The sequence below is a fragment of the Ursus americanus genome, chromosome 13 (assembly GCF_024610735.1).
Source record: "Ursus americanus isolate L20-20 chromosome 13, mUrsAme1.1.p, whole genome shotgun sequence".
NCBI classification, from domain to species: Eukaryota; Metazoa; Chordata; class Mammalia; order Carnivora; family Ursidae; genus Ursus; species Ursus americanus.
Window position 1 is genome coordinate 47906043 of NC_142139.1, and position 8616 is coordinate 47914658.

Sequence of the window (8616 nt, forward strand, 5' to 3'; positions counted from 1 at the left end):
TAGGTGTTAAGAAAAGACCAGAAAGTCCATCTGATGCTCCAACCCCAAACTCAAAGCCTTCCATCACCATCTGCCTTAAAGACCAACAACAGGAGTCTGATGCTTCTTACTTGCTTCTTCATTCACCCAAAAATCAGCTTTCCTCATTCACTCCATTCGAATCACCATATATCCAGCACAGTCCCTCTCCCAACCCTTCTTTCCCCACTTCTGAAAACTTCTCTTTCAGTCTTGGAAACCCATGGTTAATCACCAGAAAAATAATTGAATGGGTCAACCTCTTTCTTAACCTTTATATTCTGAATAAAATCTCTCTTTTGCTGGGGTCATTTTATACTGTATAGGTCTTATGGGATAAATATATTCCCTATTCCTTATATTTACTAGAACTAAAGATAGATAAGTACTCTAAGTTTCACAAAATGATTATCTGGGGGACTTTAAAAATAACGATGCTGAGGATATATCCAGACTAAATTCATCAGGATTGTTAGGGATGAGATATAAACACCAATATTTATTAACCTCTCTAAGTGATTCCACTGTGTAGGTATATTTGAAAACTGCTGTTAGCTTCTTACCTCCAACTGAAATTTATCATCACTCCCCTATCTCTAAAAGCCCCCACTCTTATTTTAGTTTCATAAATTTAGAGTGCTACTTGTCTTTTCTATTCAAATCAACTCCTGACCACCGGGACATTTTTCTTCATTTCTCATAAGATTTCATCTCCTGGATCACTATCACTGTCTATAGCCCTATTATTTCTTTATACTCATTAATTTCAATATCTATGTTGATGACTGTAATAAGGCTTTGTCTTCCTCTTTACTTGAATTTCTTTTCTCTAAAGTTCTTGTTTTTCACTCAACTTCAGCCACCCATTTGCATGGTCATTTCTAGCTTTTATCAATAACAAAAATTCCTCCATAATTTTAATGTTAAGTACTATATTTTTTAACCACATGCTTTGATCTTCCTAGTGCTCTTTCTGGGGTATCCCAAACTGAACAGTTTAGTTTTTCTTAAATGATCACTATTGATTCTAACATCTTATTGTACACCTCAACTACTTTATCACCAGGAAATACATGAAGATAGAGAAAAGAAAGGTGCCCAAGACATGAATCTTGGGTCACTCTAACATTTACAGTAAGGGAGTTGAAGGGATACTAAGCAAAAGAGAAAGAGACAAAGATGGAGATGGGGGAAGGGAGAGATTGAGAGAATGAGCATCTAGTGAAAAGCCCAAGGTAAGTCAAGTAAAGAAAATATATGATGGATGAGAAAGTGATTACTCCATCAATAGCTGCTGATAGGTGAGCAAGGTGAAGACTTTGAACTAAACATTGGGTTTGGCAATGTAAGAGTAAATGTCTCTGAAAAATGCTTATGTAAACCTGTGATTGGAATTAGTCTATTAATGTATATGGTGGAAGAATTTGGAGAAAGTGAATATAGATAACTCACTTGAGACTGTCTGAAGATCTTTTTATGTTGATGGGAATGATATGTTAAGGAGCAAGAATTCCTATCCCCTCAAAGGCCCTTCTGGATGGACTAAGAATCACATTGACATGATTCAGATTGACAGGAGCAAATCAAATTTAATAGGCATACATATGGGGAATCCATACAGACATGGAAACTTCAAAGACAGTCAAGCAAAATGAGGTATGTATGTCATTCTGAACTAAGGAGAATGTAGTAGGAGTTTGGGATTTCTGGAGAAAGGAAAGCACCTCACTGGGCAATGAGAAGAGCAAGTATTTTGTAATTAAATGTTTGCCCTACCATACAGATGGGTCACTCAGATAAAATTTATCTCTGTTAATAACTCTGTTATTAACCCTTATTCTGGGAAAGACCCCCAATTTAGATTCTTTTGTATGGTTTAGGGAAGAACAAAAGTTCCCCTTGAGCCTCTGGAGTCTCAAGTGCCTTCAGCTCAAAATATTCCACATGGCAAGTGGCACATTCTGGGGAGGGGGGTCACTGTCTTGAACCCCATTCACTTGGTAGGAGGGAGAATTTCTGGAACAATATCCTTTATTAAGTGAGAGATAAAAAAATTTGCTGATGACCTTCAAGGACACTGGATAATTAGTGACAGTCTCTATCTTAATACATTCTCTACCAAATTCATTATCTTTCTTTCTAACTAATTCCTCCTAAATCCCTCCAATAGCTCATAGGGATATACTTGGAGACATCTCTGAGTCCTCTTTTCCTCACCTTCCAAATATAATTCATCTACAAGTCATATCAGCTCCAATTAAAAATACATTGAGAATAAAACTATTTCTCTCCACCTGCACTGCTATCATGCTGATCCAAGATATCTCCAACTCTAGCCTGGATCATGATGGTATTTTAACTAGCTTTTCTGCTTCCCTGCATATATCTTAGTCTTAGCAGAGCAGCCAATGATTCAGTTTAACTATGGGTTACATAATCTTACTTCTCTGCTCAAAACACTTTAATGTCTTTTTTTTTTTCTTTTTGTCAGCAGAGAAGCCAAAAGCCCTTACCCTGAACTGTTAATGCCTTTTAGCCTTTTATAATTTGTACACAATCCATTTCCTATGTGTGCTCACTCACTTCCAGTCATACTGACTTTCTTGATGTTTTGTGAATTCACTAGGCAGATTTATACCTGCTTCAGGGTCTTTCTCATATTTTTCTCCTTGTCTAGAAAACCCTTGATGAAACGATTCAATCTATCATTTTCATCAAGTCTTTGCCAACATGTCCCATCCTCAGAAGCCTTTTTGGACTGCCCAATTTAAAATGGTATGCTATACCAGTCATGCCGTCTATCCTTTACCTTTCTTAATGGCAACTGTTTCCTCCTAACATAGTATTTACTTGAAAAATTTATTTTCTGTTTTCTATCTGCCTCATACCCACTAAGATGTAAGCTCTATTAGGACATAAATTCTATCAGATTACTTTTTTTTTCACTGCTATAATTTAAGCCTTTAGGTGCAATGCCTGTGTCATATCTTTATAAAGCTAGTTGCTGTAATAAAAATTATGTCACATGAAAATCAAGATGAAACAGGAAATAACAGTGTCAGTGTCTAATTGGATTCTGATGTTTGCCAGACAGATGCTAAGTATTTAGGGCATAAATATTTATTAAGATGCATGGGCATAACAACATATTACATGGAACTATTAGATATTTATTTTGGTATAGGTATCCCACAAAAAATGTTACCATGACACTAAGAAATCTCTAGCCTATAAGAGCTCTGAAACTCTTATTCTCTATTCTCTTACACCAGAGAATTAGTTGTTAATCAGCCTGGTCAGCCTTTAGTTTGGAAGAATTTCTAATTACCTGATCCTGATGGAAATCCCACAATCCTGCTTCTGGCATGTTGTTTTATGTCTCCAATGAACTTTACACTTTGGGTGAGGTCAGTGCATGAGAAAGATTGGAGAGCTGGGACTTCATCTAGTCAGAGAAAAGGTTGTACAAACACATTTATTCTCTGCTAATAACTGTTTGTATAATAAATATCAAGGCTTCCTGAAGGTGACGCATGTCCAAATTAGTTTAAATAAGTGTACAGCATCTGATTGAAATCTAATCATCCTTAGGAAAACAACTAAAATATTCCTTCCATAAGTAACAAGCTATCTCTATTAATATTTCATAGAATATTACACTTTCTACATCTAGCAATTTTAAGAATGGGAGTTTTATGAACTTAGTAGCTGGCATCAGAATTCCCTGTAGAAATGGAAATTCTCTGTTGGATTACTTTGAGAGCTTAGATTGTTGTGACCAGTCCAGCTCATAAATTAATGCTTTTGCATATGGAAATACAAGAATACTATGTTTTTCTGTGATAGAAGGAGAAAAGAAAGAGAAAAGGGAAATTAGTGAGTATATGAAATGGGGCAAAGGACAAACATTGAATGTGCGTTTGAGAAAAAAAAGATGTAGGTGAAGTGGTCAATGGATGTTCATGGGGTGGGGAATCTAAAGTGTATCTTAAGAATCATAATGCCTGGGGCACCTGGGTGGCTCAGTCGTTAAGCATCTGCCTTGGGCTCAGGAAATGATCCCGGGGCTCTGGGATAGAGCCCCCCATCAGGCTCCCTGCTCCCCTGGAAGCCTGCTTCTTCCTCTCCCACTCCCCCTGCTTGTGTTCCCTCTCTCGCTGGCTGTCTCTCTATCTGTCAAATAAATAAATAAAATCTTAAAAAAAAAGAATCATAATACCTGAGGTATTCATGTGGATATGATCTACAACACTTCCATATGTTTATAAATATTGGATCAATTCTACCTGATTCACAAATGTTCTAAAAATTTTGGATTCATTTTCTTCTCTTCATTTTTCTATATTTAATGTAGATACGGAGTAAAAGAAAGCTTTTTCTTTTGTGTACATCAGATGCTGAAACATTAGTCCAGATATAGAAGGAACAATAATATCATTGGTTGTTTTAAATTCAAGGAAATCTTAACTAGTTGAATTGCTCTAGATTGGAAATGGTTGAAAAGATATAAATGAAATCAGGATTACACAATTTTCACAGTTTGTAATTATAAATATTTCATATGATATTTGATCAATCCTATTTCCTTAATAAACACTAATTCCCATGAAAAATTTCCATGTGTCTGTTTGGCTTATCATTTTAACATTAACAACTCTCACTCTGTCTGGAACATTGAAAGAATTAAATTAAATTAAACGAATATTGAATGGTGTCGATAATTTTTGTGGAGTTGTCAAGCCCTCAGATTGACACTTGATACTATTTATAGACTTGTTATAGTACAACAGATGAATATAATGTAAGCCAATTTCTCACATTTAAAATACAGTAAGAGCTCTTGATAGCCATGGACTATGATTTATTAATCACTATATAACACTTAATTCAAGACCTGACATTAGTGGGTTCTTTATCAACATTAGTTTATTGAAATGAACTGAAGGAAAAAAAGTATGTGATCATTCCCACACACTGGCCTCTGACTTCTGTCCTATTTCTCATATTTTATGAGTTACTCCTTCTCTAATTATTATAGTCCCATATGCTTTAATCCATAAGAGAACATTCCCTAAATTTTAAATGGACTATTTGTTATGCAATATAGTTTAAACACTAATCTATGTATCAGAGTAGTAATTTTAAACCTTGTGGTTAAAAACACTCATTTTTGAACATGAGCAAATTTTATTATTAATAGTTAACTGATTTTTTTTCTAACTCAATATTGTTTGTCAGAAATGTAGAAAGATATTTCGTGTTGCAAATGTGTAACATTAAGTAACAAGCATTACTATGAATAGGATAATGCTAAACTCTAAAAATTCTTCTTAATTGTTAATAATGTTTCTCTCTAGATCTGCCCATGACTATTTAAACCCCAAATGAATTATTTCCTAAGAAGAAAACAAAACAAACACAGGTTTTCAACCGAAACAGTATGTGTCAAAATAATTATTTTAAGACCTTCCTTTCTGACCTGTAATGTTTAATTTTTCTCATATTTAAATTTCCAATAAAAATCAGTAAGATGACCTCTATATATTTTTCTAAGATAGATGCTTATGCATGTTTATATATAAAAATCTTTAGGGGGTCACTTTTTAAGTGTAGGCACTTTATAATTTGAGCAAAAATGATAAAATATCACAATAAATTTAGATACCAAGTGTGAAAAACAGAAACCAATTTTGGTGAAAAACAGAAACCAATTCCCTCAGCTTTAAAATCACAAAATATTTTAAAATTAATTAGTAAACCAGTTGAAAGATTTTTTTTCTTTTTCTAGAATTACGAAGTGTTGAAAGGTTAGATTTTTGTTTTTAGTTATGGATACACTTTCTAATTTCAACACTGACTTTGTCTATAACAGCTTAACTTGCATTAGGAAACTTTTTATATAAAGGACCAGGTAATAAGTATTTTAGGCTTTACAGACCTAATGGTCTCTGTTGCAAGCACTCAACTGTCATTATAACGTGAAAGCAGCCCCACACAAAGATAAGCAAGTGGGTGCGCCCCTGTGACAATAAAACTACTTACAGAAACAGGTGATAGATGGGGTTTTGCCCACAGGTTATAGTTTGCCAACCCTTCACTAGGTGGATACCAAAGAACAGTGTTCACTGTAAATATTTAACCTGAGCTTGGCGTGCCACTTTTGCAGCAAGAAAAACACTTATAAAATCAAAATAGCATTTTGATGGAGTTATGTGAACAACTATTGTTTTTCAATTGACCTTTCATACTATGAGGATGAATTAAATTTGTCAGGAAGTGTGTTTCTCAAAGATGTTTAGTGTTAACTCAGCACCACTGAAGGTCTTTGAAGGGATGTTGCACCATCACGATAATTCTTTTGGTCTTTATTTGCATAATATTTGCCCTTAATCTTGCAGAGGTTAGATTTTCAAACACTGTGCAATAAGGGTTATGATCTTTAAAAAGATTTTTTAAATCCCTTACAATAAAATTTCACTGAAGAAAATCCATTCCATCAGATAAGCAACTTGGGCATAAAAGAAAAAAATGAGAAGGGAAATGGAGCAATTATCTGTGACCTTAGTCTGTATTGTTCTAGTTCAGAAAAATAGTTTCTGAAATTCTTAGAAACTTGCTTAATAATAAAATATTCTTTATGAATATTATTAAGCCCTATTAAATTTTCATTTGAGAAAATGCCATCTAATTGCAATAAATATTTATTTTTGGCAAAATCAACTCTATCTCCAACCACATAAAGGGGATAATGTAGACAGTCCCCATAAGCCTGCACATTTCCTTTGGAACATGGCTATTCTAATTTACATGTTAGGAATTAACTAGGAAAGAAGAGTTTAATGTTGATTCTGTTATTAACATGCATTTATATTATATTATATTGTATTATATTATATAATATAATTATAATTATTATATTAATACATGGGTTTTGAAATTTTAAAGACAAAAATATTAATGTATTTTCCATGAGACAGGTCAAATAAATGTTAACTCTGTTTCTCATTGATTTCATATTACTAATCCTATTGTTTTATACCATGCTAACTCATTTATAATGCTAATGATTAGGAAAACAAAACAGACAAAAGCAAATATTCCTAATTTGTGACGAAGCTTCTAGTTTATCAGCATAATGAACTGAGGGATGATCCTGTGTGGAAAGTTTCCCTTATCCTGTGAAGATTTAAATGAAAGAAGAACAGTCCTTGGCATTTAATTAAAATAATGAGTTAACAAAGAGTAATCATTATACAAAAAACACTTCAACCAATCCAGAAACAGTTATCTCATGACATCATTTCAGTTTCAAGATACAAAACAGTATTTTCATGGTCATTTTATTAGAACATGTTATTTCTAAGACCATGGAACCAATAAAACAGTATGAAAAGTTAATGATGTTGAACAAGTATTATAATTTAATGGGTATATTCACAAATCTCCAACCGTTTAGCAATCAATTCATTTACTGAAGCCATCACCATTTAATTTGCATTTTGATATATTAACTAAATTTCAATATTAATTAAATGCTAACATGTCCACTTCTTTAAAATTCTTTTTTCTTATCCCCTCCCCTCCTTTCAGGGCAGACTGGATGTCATAGCAGTTCTGGCCTCCATGTAAAGTGGGCCCTTTCTTTTGTTAAGCTTCCAAGCATCTCACTGAGACCTTGTAAAGAAATTAAATCTTTGGGATCTTGAGCTTGACTTCCTGGGCTTGAATCAGGGAAATAAATAAATAAATAAATCTTACGATATAAGACAGAGCCCCGAAGCAGAACTGCAAGCTTGGAGGGTCTATGACAATTTGGAGACTCAATTTTCTTTAAAAAAAAAAACCTCTTCTCTTTCTATGGCCCCACCCCAAATTTCAGTATGCCAATATTTCCCTACAGTGGCCCTGATTTTGATATCAGAGCTTTCTCTAACCTGGCAATTCAGATCTTTTTGACATTCTGTCACTCTTAACAATTAGGCCGTGTATCTGGCTTTCAGCCTGGTTGGCCCTCCAGCTACAAAGAGTGTCACTTCAGTGCTGTACCAGAAGTTCCATTGAGTAAGGGACAGACGGAGCTAGGTAGGTAGAGATAGGGAGCTAGGTGACCAGACTCATGCAGTGGGCTATGTAATCAGGTTCACCAAAAATCTGAGAAATGCTGAGGTGTAAGAAAACCAGAGGTAAGGGAACATAACCAGACCACCTCTTTTGTTGTAAACATCAGAGACGATATATTCAAAGGAGAAGCAATCATGGTGGTATTAGTGGTGACATCAAGAATATTTAAGTTCCCTGGTAGGTTTTCTATAAAAGACCATAAAAACCCTCAGAAAAAAACTCATTCTGGATGCCTTTCACTCTAGAGAGCTTTCTTTCTGTTCTCACTTTCACTTAATAAACTATCACTTCGCCCTTTTGTTTCTGCAAGATTTATTCTTCCATTCCACGAGATAAGAACCCAGCAACTCTGTAACACTATGGCATCTTACACTTTGTCTTAATTTGCTGCTTAAATGATTTAAGGCTGTCATTTTATCTCTTAAGTGCATCAGTCACCTATTACAAGCCACCTAATTCCACATCCCTTATGTTTGC